The following is a 16,523-nucleotide window of genomic DNA, read 5'->3' as shown; positions in this document are numbered from 1 at the left end:
CGCAAGCTAGTTGGGATTTGTGCTTCAATGCGAGTGGACAAACGTTTTGGTGTAACGCAAAAGCAACAAAACTGGAAAAATGATGACAATATAATTATGTACTGTAAGCATAGAAATAGGACACACATACGTTGCTTGGGCCTAAAGTTTTGCAGATCTACTTTCCCTTCACCTGAGCTAAACGCCGTTCAGCTTTAAACCTCCGATAAGCCGCCACTAAATTCCTAGACTCTCTGCAACTGAACCTTGAAATAAAACTGCGGCATGAAGGCCGCCAGTGCTGCACACGCGGTGCGGGGGCCTTCCTGATAAAAGCACTGCCATGCACACGCGGCTCGCAGACCGCCCTCTTTTCGCAGCATGAATCCTACATTGTCAGAACCTATTCCTTGTATACATATGTATTCCTTTTAAAAGCACAGTGCGCGTCCAACCCTTTTTCTGCCCACACGGCCGTGCACTGATGTACAAGCGGTGCGGTGAAACCCTGGCGCAGTGAACCCCTGGCTCGGGGTCACCACAAAGCACTGCATGGCACTAAACTAAATTACTTTGTTCAATGCGTTTCCATGGCCAGCACTCACCTGCCACCAACTCCCGGGGGTAAACTACTCATCCAGCGTTAATTTGAACAATGCATTATCATATCAATCTAATCGTTTCAACGTGGTATAGCACACAATCACAAACAATATCCTTAAAATAGGATAATGTGCATGAAATAATTTGTTGCATGAACGTGTGAGCAGTGCCACAACCAGGGTCTGAACCTAGGGCCATCATGCCTTACATTGGAGAGCCACAACCATGGCTTTCCCCCTGCCCCCCCCCCCGTCAAGGGGAAGATGTGTGCTATGGAGGGAGTTGTTTCCAGTCACGTGCCAGCAAAATCAAGTGTGAAAAATACAAGTACCAGAATCCTCAGAGCTAATTAACTTGCCACACCTGAAAAAGAAATGCAGACCTGCCTGAAATAACTAAGAAACTCAGCCTCCCTGAAGATTGATGAAGTCATGAAAAGGTGCGTTAGGAGGAGAAGCTAAAGACTGGTAACAGAGCGCCTGCCTTTACATCTTTAAACAGGGTCTGAACCTAGGTCGGGCTGCTGGCAAAACGAGTCACTTCACCACAAAACCACATCAAGTTCTGCATTTACCTCTAAGTGAGTTTAATTGTAAGGGAACAACGAGATTCCGCTGCTGGCCAGACACTACATCAATCGCTCGCCAAATTCCCAACCACTTGCCATCTACTTTCTTCTGCCCTCTGAAAGCACCCGCAGAGTGAAAGATAATCGAAAAAAGACCGGAAAACAAACGCACATCAAAAGTGCATATGGGGATATGCGGGGGCCGGGGGGGTTGAAAAAATAAAGGAAGGCCCCTCCGGTCTGCCATGCCATATGCTTTCCACACCTTCCCTTTTATTACAATATGCAGCAAAATCATCCATGGCTTCGGGGCACTCTGGGTGGCTTTGGGGCACTCTGGGAGTGACCAAGATCGGATTAAACAGAAGCATTTGAGCTGCAATGTACGTTTTCACTTGCGAAAATGCATTTTTGCTTGAAACCTCACATTTACCTTTCAGTACAATGTGTGGGAATATTATGCATGGCTCCTGGAAGCTCACAGAGAGAAGCACAAACTCAGGACAAACAGTGGAGATAAGTGCACTTCTAACCGCAGCCAGACACTATGCAATGCATTTCAGGTGATGGTTCCTGTAATGGGTGTTAAAAGAACCCGTGCTCACAATCAGACCCGGCCTTGGTTGGGGGGCGAGCCGGGCGACCGCTCGGGGTGCCCCGCACACCTGGGTGCCATTAGCCCCCGCCAAGCCAGCTCAGGTGAGTCTTTCAAGGGCTCCCCTGAGCTGGCATAGTGGAGGAAGGCGCAGCAGGCGGGCGCATTCAATGACAATCAGGTGCTCAGCACCCCATTGTCACCAAATGCGCCTCTCCACCGCGGGCACCTTCACCAAAAAAGGCACCATTAGCCCCGCACCACGCCAGTTTAGGGGAGTCTTTTAAGGGCTCCCCCGAGCTGGCATACTGGCAGAAGGCATGGCAGGTGCCTCATTGTTAGTCAATGCGCCCGCGGCAGCGGAGAGCATTTATGAAGAATAGGGCACTGATGCACCCTATTCATAGAATTGCCTCCTCGCTGAAGCGAGGTTTAAAAAATAAAATAAAAGTGACACTTCCTGGCTACACCCCCTGTTGAACAGGGGCACGTGGGGAAGGGGAGGGGCGCCAATTCTCCCAGGGCACTGCTGCCCCTAAAGCCGGCCCTGCTCACAATGACATAAAAATCACCGGTGCTCGCAATTTCAGGATCTATTCCTCTGATGCCAAGCCCTGCAGACCCCCGAGCCACTGCCATTACTGAAACCACTTGAAGCAAGCATCAAACCAACAAAGCGCCCTCCCTTGGGCGAACCCTCACAAACGCCTGGCAAACCGCCCAACCCGCCGCCTTTCTGGTAGCCCCAAACAAACTTTGTATGCAGATCCCATGCAAATGTGGCACACAGACCACCCTAAAACCCTTCAATACAGCCGAAAACCACTGGAAGGTCCAGCGGAGGAGAGAAACTGATGGGGCAAAGCCCAAACGCCCAGGTCTGGCATGACACAGCAGTAGCCGCACCTTAAAAAACTGTGCTTGCAGCCCAAGTATGGCTGCAGCCGCACATCCAACAAATACAGATTACCGGCCAAGCCGCCGGCATGCCGCCAGCTGCAGCTAATTAAGCAAACTGAAGCCCGGCTTGGTGGAGGAATGCCAGTCACCATGCAGGCCTCCTGGCGAGGGTGGGCGACTCTTGCACCCACACCCCCTCAACTCCACACATACTAGGAAAAATCAGCAAGTAAGTTCCTTCAAAACGCTCAGGCGATCCAACGTGATGCTTCTGTTGCCCAGTCCTCGTCGATGCTCCCACTGTTCGTCCCGGGCTGATAACAGTAGCAGCTGATTATTGCTGCCTTTGCCCTTTCCTGAGAAGGGAGGACTGCGCGTGGCTCGCGTTCGGTGCACTCATTAAAGCAGGAATGGTGGAAGCACATGGCTAAAAAACAAAGCCAAGCTAATGGAATAAAAGCAAGGCCTAGCTGGTGCTTCGGCCATTTCGTTACCAAGTGTTAGCAAGTTGCCATGCCAACGCCATAGACTGCTCCCAAACTCCCCTTCTCCCGTCTCCTTTATGTTTTACAGTAGCAATGTTTTGTCGATATTTGCGGCTTATGCCACAAAGTGCCGAAACCAATAGCAAGTGAAAAGTGTGGCAGTGAATAAGCTAGCAGCCTCAAACCTCCCAGGCACAGGGAGAGGGCATAGATAACATACTTTTCGTAATCATAAGCTACACAGAGTTGATAACAGGAACAACACAAGTGTATTCCGCAAAAGACACCAAAACAGGTCCATCCGCTCAGGGAAACAGTAACAGATTCCAACTGTCACCTACGCTGCACGCAATGGCATTTCAAAATGGAACGTTTGGATGCCATCGCGTGCACACTGCAATTACATCACTGGCAATGAATATGACATATGCTTCCTCTCAGTCTTAACAGATAATATTTTAATGTGAGAAAAATTGTACTGGCAATACATATAAAGCATTTTTAAGAGGGTGTACTTATGACATTTCATTATCATTGAATTTCACAGGTGGTTTTCTTGTTTTTCCAAATTAAGTGTTTGAACATCTATCCTCCCGTCTCTCATCATACCCTACAATGACATCATTACCACCCGGAGTACCCTACAGAACCTCCTCCTGCAGACCGCCAGACTCTGCTCCCTCAGGTGATGATTGCATACTTTCTGAGCCTCCAAGTTAGTGACCATCGCACATGATTACGCCCCATATGCTGATCATTGACCACAACCTCAGGATGCCATGGAATGGCTACACGCTCCATGCTCACATGTCTACCATCGCTGGTCACCACGTGTTTCTTTCCTACTTTCATCACTTTTGATCAATTGAATTTTATGTCTGGATCCCAGTAACCTCACAATACCTTTGCGAAACACTTTACAGAAACATTTGCCTACCTCCTCACAAAACCTCTGATTTGCCTTTCCCCGCCATTCACACTTGCAAATCCTTCCCAGGATGTAATTCCAGCCCATGTTTTCTCTTATTTTTCCATCCCAATAAGCAATCACCTTTTGCAGCCACATAAACTTTAGCATGGATATTTTTTTCGACATAAGCAACATTGCACCACACAAAGCCCAGTATATCAACCCTAACCCTCCATATGCCTTGGGCTGAATGTCAGTGTTATGAAACGTGTGTTGCTTGTCATCCCAAATGCCCTGTATTTGACCTCTGGTACAATAGCATATGGTGACCCTGAGTCCGCCAAAGCTTTAATTGCACACCCAGCCAACACAATCTCCACTTCAGGGGTACTGTATTCCCCTGTATCATCATCAACATCCCCCACAATGTGAACTATCTTTTCAGACCACTCTTGTTTCTCCTCCGTGACACATTTAATACCCACCTCCCCCACTGATGTATTCGTATTCATTTTGAAAAATCTGGCAAAATGGCCATAATCCCACATTTTCTACATTTACCTCTCATCGCCAGACACTCTGTGGGATGAAATGCATGTGCTCCAGAAGTAGCTCCGAAGTAGCTGTTCGCTGGAGCACTCTGTGCTGATCTCGTGATGATCCTGGACATTTGGCCCATGCCACTTTTTTGGCACATAATAAAGAGGAGCCCCTGGCCGCTCCAGCATGCGCGCTACAGAAGTAACTCCGAAGTAGCTGTTCGCTGGAGGACTCTGTGCTGATCTCGTGCTGATCCTGGAAATTTGGCCCCTCCCACTTTTTGGGCACGTAATAAAGAGAAGGCCCCGTGCGCTCCAGCACGCGTGCTCCAGAAGTAGCTCCGAAGTAGCTGTTCGCTGGAGGACTCTGTGCTGATCTCGTGCTGATCCTGGTACGCGTCACATCAACATATCAACACAGTTCACAGACTACTTTGCTCCATTTATGATCTATATTGGACTCTAATGGACTTTTACTACTGCCTAATATAATTATCTGTGCTTGCAGCAAATTATCGATATTGAATATATTTCCTTTAACTTTTTAGGAAATTTGGCCCTTCACACTTTTTGGGCATGTAATAAAGAGGATCCCCCGCGCGTGTGCTCCAGAAGTAGCTCCGAAGTACCTGTTCGCTGTTCGCTGCTCGCGGCGACAGCTGACCTCTTTTTATGCTACCTCGGGGGGCACCTTTCTACTATCCTATACAGTGGTAATATAGACTTATCAGTGTTTTTACCGACGACCCAGTTAGTAATATTATATGTGTTATAACAAGTTATGCTATACTCCATGCAGCGCTGAAGGTCGAGTGCTGTTGCGTGCCGTGTGGTTAATCTCTTGTGGACTCAAAAATCTGCCGACTTTTTTATTATTACTACCATTAGCAGTAGATTGTTGTAGAATGCTACATTGATTATAGCGTTATATAGCGTCATAGACCTGTCCCATTCACTAATCAGTACATTTCCTGACTGTCAGATAGACAGAAAAGATTGTGGTGAGATTGTAGCTTATTAACTTATTAAAGGAAAATGTCACATATACACGCTATACGCTACTCCTGCTCCTACTCTTAATCCTACTGCTGAAACACTTCAAGCAAGAGAAAGAGTGCCTACGTTTTCAACGTGCAGTGCACCTTTCTCAGTTTCTCTTTGCTTGAGTGTGCTGCTATACCTCTCCAACCTCAATGTACTATATTATGATATTCTCTAGTTGATTTTGTTTTTTCTCATGCTTACCTTAGTGCCTATCTTAGTGTATTTGTCTATCTTGGTTTATATATACTATCTATCTAGTCCTTGGTGAATCACTTCTGACTTATATGAGAATATACAACTAAACATACAATCAGTTACAATCAGTTACAATCAGTTATTGTTGTAATTTATATCCAATATAACGTCATGGCTGATCACCTACGTGAAATTGAAATGCATAAAACCCTTAGAAATAGACATATATGTATAAAAGATAACCACATTACGGCCTATTTTTCCAAAAATGTACCATTTAATAACCATGAATTTTCATCTAAAGATAGAAAAATCTCTCTGATAAATGAGCTGCTAATTGAATCTACTGATGACTTGATAATTGAACTCTCCTGTGAGCTGGGCTGTGTATGCTCTAAACTTTTCAATGATGTATTAGGGGGGTCGTTGGCTCTCAAACATGATCCCGAATTGATTGAAAATATCGACCCCTCACCTACTATAGATCTGAACTCACAATCTGATATGATCGTTGATTGTGCCAATATTCCACCTCAAGCTGCTCAGGCTATGCCAACCATCGTGCTTCCATCTGCACCTCATGAATGATCCTTCTAGAACCCATGTTATTGACTGATCAAACTCTAAGCTCGAAGAGATGGAGTTGGAATATTTAGGTCAAGTTCTTGACCACTCTATTGGTGAGCCAATCACTACCCCTTTATATTTCACTCCACCATCCAAACCAATAAGCTTCCCGGCTCAGAAAGTGTCTTCTCTAGCTGATCCCATCTTAGCAATGCCAAACATTCAACATCATGTTGAGCCAATCTTGAACACTATGAATATGTTCAAGTTTAAGTCTTCTGTTAAGACTCTTCATCCCGCTCATATCCCATTAACTAAAAGTATGGCAACCGATCGAGACCCAAAATGAGATGACAGTGACTACGATCAGAGTATGACCTCTGATGACAAATTTGAGGCCTTAGAAAACTTATTGTCCAACTTATTGGCAAAATGTACTCTCTTAGAATCTAAAATCGATATAGAATCTTTGTTGATACATTTGAATCTTAGGAGAAAATGTGGTACACAATGCCCAGTACAATCCTTGTGCCAGTTTCACCTCTTCCTTCTATACCTGAGACCTGTGCAAAGACTTGGTTATATGTACCTTGTGTGCATCCACCTAAGTGCAAGTCTCGTATAACAAACCGTATCTTTCATGCTTTTATGTATGGGAACCAATTAACGAAAAGAAGGCAAAAATGTAATGCAACCCAAGGGTGCCCCCCTCTTAAACCTGTGCCACAAATAACTTCTAGCGTTTCCACTCATATTGATCCTATTGTAATTGTAACTAATCCAACTCAGCTTAGTGTACCAACAGGTAATTCCTCGATTGGCTCTTCAGCGGTCCCTAAAACTATGAAAGTAAAGAAAGCTTGAACTAAAAAGCTGGTAAAGTCGACAGCCATTGGCGGTTCTGAAGAACAGCAAATGACACTGCCGAAGGAATGGAAAGCAAGTCATCCAGCAATGAAGGACATTCCTTGCTCTATACCTAATATATCGACTACAAAAAAATAACTCTATTGGCAGCTCTACAACTGACTCAAGTCTCTGTTGTTCAACCTCAAGGTCCATTAAACAGAGCAGCAATACTCAAGTTATTTCACAAAATAGTTCCATTGCGAGTAATAACAACAAAATATAATTATCTCGTTGACCAAATTAAGTTGAGCAATCATTATACATTGAATGTGTGTTTTAAAAACGATGCCACTGTGTGGGGATACGCCTCGGCGCCAGCAGGATATGTTGGCTGCACCGGCTGCACCGGTGATCGGGGGCCCTGGGAACCGTGGGCCGGCTCCTCCGCTCTCGGCTGTCGTAAGCGCCGAGAGCAAGGGAACGCGAGCCGCTGCTCGGAAATGCGGCGCATCACAGCTGCACTCACCTGGCGGGAGGCCCGACCCGAAGGAGAGGGGACGGGGGCGCAGGCACTCCATGGCGGCGGGGAGCGGGGGCGACCGGCCCTTCAGCGTGGCGTGCCCCGCGGCGGCCCCAGAGCGGGTTGCGGCTGGAAGGCACCCAGAGCACGCCCATACCCAACGCGATTGCGGTTGCGATCACGTGATCGCCTCCGCCGTTTTCCAGGTCTCGGGAACCAGGAAATGGTGTACGCTAGCACGGCAGCCTTTAAGGGAGGCGGGACAACCCCTCAGCAGCCAATAAGGTGTAAGCCAGACAAAGCTGATGCTGATTGGTGGGGACTTGAACCTAGGGAACCCTTTAAAAGCGTGCCAAATGAAACTGACGGGGTTCTCTCATTTTCCAGGAAAGAGAAGAGGACGAGGAACGAAGATCAGAGTGGTGGGCCTATCCGGACACCACGAGATAGGACAAGGTTGGGAACTGCTTCAGTCTACATTGGAAGGGCCAAACACTGGTGAAGGAAACCAGAGGACGATACTCTTTGTTTTGTTAAGGACCCTTTACTCATTAGAATAAATATTGTTTTAGCATCCGCCTGTCTCCTGAAGCTTCATTATCTCACTGGCGACGAAGGTGGGATACCGACAACGTCATGGAGGCACTGATCAAAACGCTATCGGAGGGGCAGCAGCAGCTGCAACAATTAATACAGCTGCAAACCCAACAGGCGGCTGCCGATAGACAAACCTTCCAGGAGGCCATCCAGCTGCAGGGCACCATACAAACCACGGCCCAGGACAAACAACACGAGACCATAGCCCGTCTCACTGATGTGGTGGCCAACGTCAGAAACCAACCATTGGTGCCATCAGCTCTACTCCAGAAATATAAGGAGGGGGAAGATCCTGCCTTCTTTTTTACCAGTTTTGAGAGGATCGCCAGGAACGCGCAATGGCCTCCGGACCGTTGTGGACAGTATGTCGCTCCCCTCCTATCCGGGGTAATGCAGGGTGCCTATCAGGCGGTTAACCCCAATGGCAGCACTCCCTACGGAGAAATTAAGGCCGCAGTCCTGGATCGTCTAGGCCTAGATGAAGAGGCTTACCGGATACAGCTGAGAGAGACCAGACTCAGGGTGGGGGAAAGCCCGCGCCAGCTATACTATCGTATAAAAGACTTGGTTGAAAAATGGCTGCTACCTCCCACCCCAGCGAATCAACCCGTCCTCGACAAGATCATCCTGGAGCAATTCATCGAAGCCCTACCAGGACAGATGCAGAGGTGGGTTAGACAGCATCACCAGCCCTCCTTGACTGAGGCGGTAGATATCGCCTCAGCATACCAGAAGGCGGGTCACCACAAGATGCAGCCAACTGGAGTAACAGCCCGGATAGCAATCCCGATATCCGACCCCCTTGCATTCCGGAGTGGTAGGACCCTACCCACGAGGTGGAGACACACCGACGACAGCTCCAGAAAACCGGAAGACAAAAGAACAGGAGGTGAGGAAAAACACCCATTGGCAGCACCAGGATACAAGCAACCGCAATGCTACGAGTGCAATGAATGGGGCCACATAGCCAAGTTCTGCCCTAGAAGAAGACCAGCCGAACCGATGGACATCGGATACCTGAGCCCTGGGTCGGAGGAGAGCATCCCGGGTCCCTATGTGGTGGACATCCGGGTGGACGGCAGACCATCGCGCGCTCTACTCGACAGCGGCAGCCGGCAGACCGCCATATCACCAACCCTGAGTAACGCTCCCTATTTATCTAATATAACAGTACCCATTAGATGTATCCATGGGGATGTAAAGCGGTATCCAATGAAGAATGTGGTGGTAGAACTAAACGACACAACCACTCCCTTGAGGGCTGCCGTCCTGCCGTGTCTGCCTGCCCCAGTAGTTATAGGGACCGACCTGCCTGGCTTTGAACAGGCCATGAATGCCCTGGAGGGAAAGAGAATTACACGCGATACCGGCGCCCCAGCGTCGGACTCTGCTTCCCTGGCCCCTGTGCCAGGACAGAAAAGACGAACCCGGATGGAATGGTGTCAGGCTAGTTACATGACCAGACCCATCGGTTGGAATTTGGAGGAGAATGAAGACACCCTTAGGGGGGAGACCCTAACTGACCCAACCCTACGGATAGCACGAGAAAGGGCAACACAAGATGGGGAACCCGATCTAAGTAAGGGACCAGGGTTCCTATTACGCCGGGGTCTACTATATCGAAGATATAAGGGCGAGGATGAAATCGCCAAGGAGCAATTGGTACTACCAAAAAACATTGTGCCATAGTCATACAACAGGCTCACAACCATCCCTGTGGCGGCCATATGGCTTCCCTCAAGACCCAGGCAGAACCTATTGAAGCGGTTTTACTGGCCAGGTATATACGGGGAAGTGGCGCAGTTCTGTAAAAACTGCCCCACATGCCAATTGACCAGCGGTGTCCCAGCAAAGGCGCCACTACAGAAAATGCCTCTCATAACAGTTCCCTTCCAGAGAATCGGCATGGATATTGTTGGTCCCTTGGAACCTGCTAGCCGGGGGTATCGCTATCTGTTAGTGATCGTCGACTATGCCACCCGATACCCGGAAGCGTTTCCACTAAAGGGGACATCCGCCAGAGTTTTGTGTGATCAGCTTATTCCGTTTTTCGCACGAGTGGGGTTGCCTTCGGAAATAATCACAGACCAGGGTACGAATTTCATGTCCGCCCTCCTACGGCAAGTATGTGAGAATCTCCAGATCAAACAGATGAGAACCTCAGTATACCATCCCCAGACCGATGGACTGGTTGAACGGTATAACCAGACCATCAAGAAAATGCTGAAAAGGGTGACAGGGCCGGACGCGAAGAATTGGGATCGGGTGTTGCCTCTGGTGTTGATGGTATTAAGGGATACACCCCAATCTTCCACTGGTTTCTCCCCCTTTGAACTGCTATTTGGAAGACAACCCTGGACGATATTGGATCTGGTTAAGGAAGAATGGGAAGCCAGCGAAGAGGTATCACTCACTGAATACACTGAGGAGCTAAAACCCCATCTGACAGCTCTGCGTACCTTGGCCGAAGCAAACCTCAGCCAGGCTCAAACGACCCAAGAGAAGAACTATAATAAAGGGAGCCGAATGAGGACCTTCAAACCCGGAGACCAAGTACTGGTACTCCTGCCTACGTCTGCAAACAAGCTATTGGCCAGATGGAGAGGGCCATACAAAATCACGGACGTGCTCAGCCCAGTGACTTATCGGGTGCATCAACCTGATAGGACCACAACCGACAAGGTTTATCACATCAACCTTCTGAAGGAGTGGAGCGAGCCGAGTCTGAGTGCCTTCACAGAACCCGAGGAACCAGAATCAGAGGAAACCGTGAACACCGTTCCTGACACCCTCGAAGCCATCAATTGGGGCGCTGTTCTCTCCCCGAACATGAAATTAGACGTCATGGACAAATTATTCCCCTATGCCAATGCCTTTTCTACGTTGCCCGGTCGGACCAGAATATTGGAACACGGGATCAACACAGAACCCGGAAAAACCATAAGGCTTAGGCCATATCGAATCCCCGAAGCCAGGCGAAGAGTCATCAGTTCAGAAGTAGACGAAATGCTGCGGATGGATATCATTGAGCCATCCAACAGCGTATGGTCATCCCCCATAGTTCTGGTTCCCAAGCCGGACGGGTCCGTCCGCTTCTGTATGGACTACAGACAACTAAACAAAATTTCCCAATACGAAGCGTATCCTATGCCGCGAATGGACGAGCTCTTGGAAGGCCTCGGAGCGGCCCTCTTTCTAAGCACCCTAGATCTAACCAAGGGTTATTGGCAGATCCCCTTGCGTTCCCAGGGCAAGGAGAAAACCGCCTTTTCCACACCAAGGGGACTCTATCAATACAAGGTTCTGCCCTTTGGACTACACGGCGCCCCCGCCACGTTCCAGAGGTTAATGGATATCATCTTACGACCACATGACGGATATGCAGCCGCTTATCTGGATGACATTGTGGTGTATAGCAAGTCCTGGGAAGCCCATCTGAACCATCTGGAACTAGTGGTTGCCGATCTGCATAGGGCTGGTTTGCATATAAACCCGAAGAAAAGCACGATCGGAACCCATGAAACCAAATACTTGGGGCACATAGTGGGTGGGGGTGTCCTGAAATCACAACTATCCAAGACTCAGGCTATACACGATATTCCGACTCCCACCAACCGGAAACAGATCCGAGCGTTCTTGGGGCTCGTTGGATATTACCGGAGGTTCATTCCTGACTTCTCCTCGGTGGCTGCCCCCTTGACCGATGCTTTAAGGCTCAAAGGTGTTCCAAACCTAACCAACAACCCGAGCGCCCTGAACGCCATAAAACTCCTGAAACATAGGATTTCATCGAATCCTGTACTTTGTTGCCCGGACTTTCAAAAACATTTCTACCTACAAAGAGACGCCTCGAACCAGGGCTTAGGGGCTGTACTCTCACAAGACCGGGGGGATGCCCTACGTCCTGTATGCTTTATCAGCCGGAAGTTGCTGCCTCATGAGGCTGCCTATTCAACCATTGAGAAAGAATGTTTGGCCATCCGATGGGCCATCGACTCCCTTAAGTACTACCTATTGGGTCGCCGGTTCACCTTGTACACGGACCACGCCCCCTTGCAGTGGCTTGCGCAACACAAAGATACAAACCAGAGGGTGCTCCGCTGGTTCCTCTCCCTCCAGCCTTTTGACTTCCTCACGTTGCACAAACCGGCCAGGTTTCAGCTGGTGGCCGACTACCTGTCTCGGTGTGCTTCCCGGCCCGAACGGCCTGGGACTGGGGTGGGGATGTGTGGGGATACGCCTCGGCACCAGCAGGATATGTTGGCTGCACCGGCTGCACCAGTGATCGGGGGCCCTGGGAACCGCCGGCCGGCTCCTCCGCTCTCGGCTGTCGTAAGCGCCGAGAGCAAGGGAACGCGAGCCGCTGCTCGGAAATGCGGCGCATCACAGCTGCACTCACCTGGCGGGAGGCCCGACCCGAAGGAGAGGGGACGGGGGCGCAGGCACTCCATGGCGGCGGGGAGCGGGGGCGACCGGCCCTTCAGCGTGGCGTGCCCCGCGGCAGCCCCGGAGCGGGTTGCGGCTGGAAGGCACCCAGAGCACGCCCATACCCAACGCGATCGCGGTTGCGATCACGTGATCGCCTCCGGCGTTTTCCAGGTCTCGGGAACCAGGAAATGGTGTACGCTAGCACGGCAGCCTTTAAGGGAGGCGGGACAACCCCTCAGCAGCCAATAAGGTGTAAGCCAGACAAAGCTGATGCTGAGTGGTGGGGACTTGAACCTAGGGAACCCTTTAAAAGCGTGTCAAATGAAACTGACGGGGTTCTCTCATTTTCCAGGAAAGAGAAGAGGACGAGGAACGAAGATCGGAGTGGTGGGCCTATCCGGACACCACGAGATAGGACAAGGTTGGGAACTGCTTCGGTCTACATTGGAAGGGCCAAACACTGGTGAAGGAAACCAGAGGACGATACTCTTTGTTTTGTTAAGGACCCTTTACTCATTAGAATAAATATTGTTTTAGCATCCGCCTGTCTCCTGAAGCTTCATTATCACACACTCTTAACTATGTTCTAGGCTTTGAAGAGAATCTGCTTCAATTGGGCTATATTGCCCAAAATGTGGAAATCCCTACTAATAAACATTTTCTTGATGAGTCTTGTATCAGAGCATCTCAAGTGACTTATAAACATGGTCTTGTACCGTAATGCGGTTTCAATAATCCATCAAAAACCGCGCGTATAGAATCAGTACATAGCCGTGCCATTGAGACGCAAAGGTCTGATGCCGTGCATCCAGTTGCTAATCATCCTAACCCATTAAAAGATATTCCTGGAGGCTATTGGCAATGGTTGCCTCTGACATTCAAAGAACACTTTTCTAGGACATGCCAATGACCAATACACCCCCAATTCCTTTATTCTTGGAACACTCGTGGACATTCACACATTTTTGATGTCGATGGATTAATAAGCAACATTGACATGTTTCATATAGTGGCTCTCCAAGAAACTTGGATCACCACTGAGGTGCAAATAGACAATAGATCTACAGTTCATGAAGTAGCCATAAAAGGCCAATTAGGTCGCCCGAAAGGAGGGCTATTAATATCAGTGCAAGCACCGTGGTCAATTGTAAAATGACCACACTCTTCGCCTAATGTTTTAATTGCTAAAATCACTAATGCTGCGATCACTATCATTATAATAAATGTATACGATCCGCCTAAGATGTTGCTAATATCCAAAAATATCAAAGGAGTCGATGCGGCTCTAAAGCAATATTCTCATCGCTATCAAATATGGCTCCTTGGCGACTTCAACGCCAAAACAGGCGACATTGTCTCAATTGATCAATTGACCGATGGTCTTCAGAAATCCGACGCCATTAATCCTGTATTTAATATTCAAGGCAATAGGTGGCGTAGACTCTTACAATCTTATAATTTAGTATGACTGAATGGCACTACAATGAGTGACCCTCTAATGGCTGCTACAAGAATTGAGGGTTCATCTGCTGTCACCATTGATTACATTTTTTCTAATCATTCGGATATGCAATTCATTAAGGACATGTGAGTTGTTTGTCAAGAGGAGAGTGATCATCTGCCCTTATGTCTCCTCATCGATACAATGCAAGCTAATACACTTCTACCAATATATGATACGAATGGACAGATTCTGCTAAATGATGGACAAAATCGTATTCTAAAGAAAAAGCACAGTATCTTAGAAGCCAGCACTATGGCCCAGGGACTATTACCCGATTTCATTTGATCGAGTTCATCTACTTCCAATCCATGCGATCAATTGATAAAGAATTTCTCGTTAACTATGGTTAACATTCAAAGTACAACTATAGAACATTGTTCATACAAAACTGTATTTGAGAGAGTTAATCTTTCCCTGCCAGTGCGTAAAGGCAATGATAAAACAATCCAAATAGCAAAAAGGAACTTACGCCATAACATTAAAAACATTGCACATTCCAACAATTGTGTGACCTTGGTGCCCTTGATCACAGCACAAATTTGTGCATTAAAAATATATTATAAACAATGGCTAAAAACCCATAAAAAAGATCTAGAGCTAATAATCTGGCAAAAAATCGCCAGACTATCTGTATTGGGAAACGGCAATGCGATGTGGCATTTGATTGCAAAAAACAGAAAAGGGGACCTAACACTAAACTGTATCGATGAGGACACATGGGCCAATGATATTGCTTCTACTATTGGCCGTTGTGAATCTGTTGCCTTGCCCTTACCAATCCCTGATACACCTTGGGAATGCAAGGCTTCAATTCTTGATATTATTGCCATCATTGAAAATGTGAAATCTTCTCGTGCTGCGGGCACGGATGGCATATCAATCCTTGTAATTAAAAGCGATGAACCCTTATGGGGTGCTGCTCTACATGTATTATTCTGTCACATTGGAATACATGGAAACCTACCCCCATCTTGGAATTCGAGTAACATCTTGACTGTTCATAAGAAGGGGGTTTGGGATGTCCCATCGAACTTCCTAATGCTGGCTATGCTAGATTCTACATCTAAAATATTCACCAAAGTTCTACTACAAGAATTGAATGCATGGATTGATACAAATAAGATCCTTCCACCAAATCAAATAGGATTTAGAGCGAAATCTAGCACCTCTCACAATCTCCTCATTTTAAGTTCTGCGATCGAACACGCTTGGGAGCGGCGTAAACTAGATGTATACTGTGCATTCATCGACTTTTCCGCCGCATTCGATACGGTTTGCAGGAACCAGTTGTGGGGTAAATTAGATGAATGGGGGATTCCATCTGGTTTGCTTCGTATGCTAATGATATTACACGCTGACACAACAGTTTGCGTCTGCCTCAATGCATTGGGCAAACTATCAAAATCAATGCCGACCCAATGTGGCGTAAAACAGGGGTGTATGATTCCGGCAATATTATTTAATTTATATTTGGCAGATATGTTCGCCTCTTTCAACATTCATGCCGCCAACACAACCCCATAAAGATCAAGAATGTGACCCCGGGCTGGCTCGCTTATGCCAATGACCTCCTACTCCTGGACTACACGCCTGCTACATTACAATTAAAGTTGAATGACCTAGTTATATATGCGAATGCTAATGGTCTTAAGATTAATGCCACCAAAAGTAAAATCATGGTATGTACACAGACATTTAGGCCAAAGAGACTACATTGAACACTATCAAGTGAATCACTTGAGCAAGTCACATCCTATAAATATCTAGGCGTAATTGTTGATCACAAACTTACATGGGATTTACACTGGGCTGATTTAAAACAGAAATGTGAGATCTCAGTAAATGCCCTTAGTGCATTTATTGGTCGAAATAATGGTTAGTGTGCATCAGCCATTTTGTCTATATATAACTCTACAATCTTGGCAATGTTGTCCTACGCTGTAGCAATTTGGGGTCAAAAGTACAAAAAACGTATTATTATGTTTGAAGCCAAACTCTTGAGGAGGCTATTTCGTCTCCCACAATGCATAAGCGTAGAATATCTTTATCTTGAGTTTAATGTTAAAGGTATCTGGAATGTGTATATAACCCAGTGTGCATTGTTTTACCAACGTTTAATCACAGTGCCCACTGATACCATCATCGTCCCATATATGAATGCCTTTTTAAGCCTGCATGATATCATACCGATAGGCACAATTGGGGTTTTGAAGGAAATACACAAGAAATGGCTATACAAT

The sequence above is a fragment of the Ambystoma mexicanum genome, chromosome 4q, assembly GCF_040938575.1.
Source record: "Ambystoma mexicanum isolate Mex_15411 chromosome 4q, UKY_AmexF1_1, whole genome shotgun sequence".
In the NCBI taxonomy this organism is placed as follows: Eukaryota; Metazoa; Chordata; class Amphibia; order Caudata; family Ambystomatidae; genus Ambystoma; species Ambystoma mexicanum.
This window is presented reverse-complemented; position numbering follows the sequence as displayed.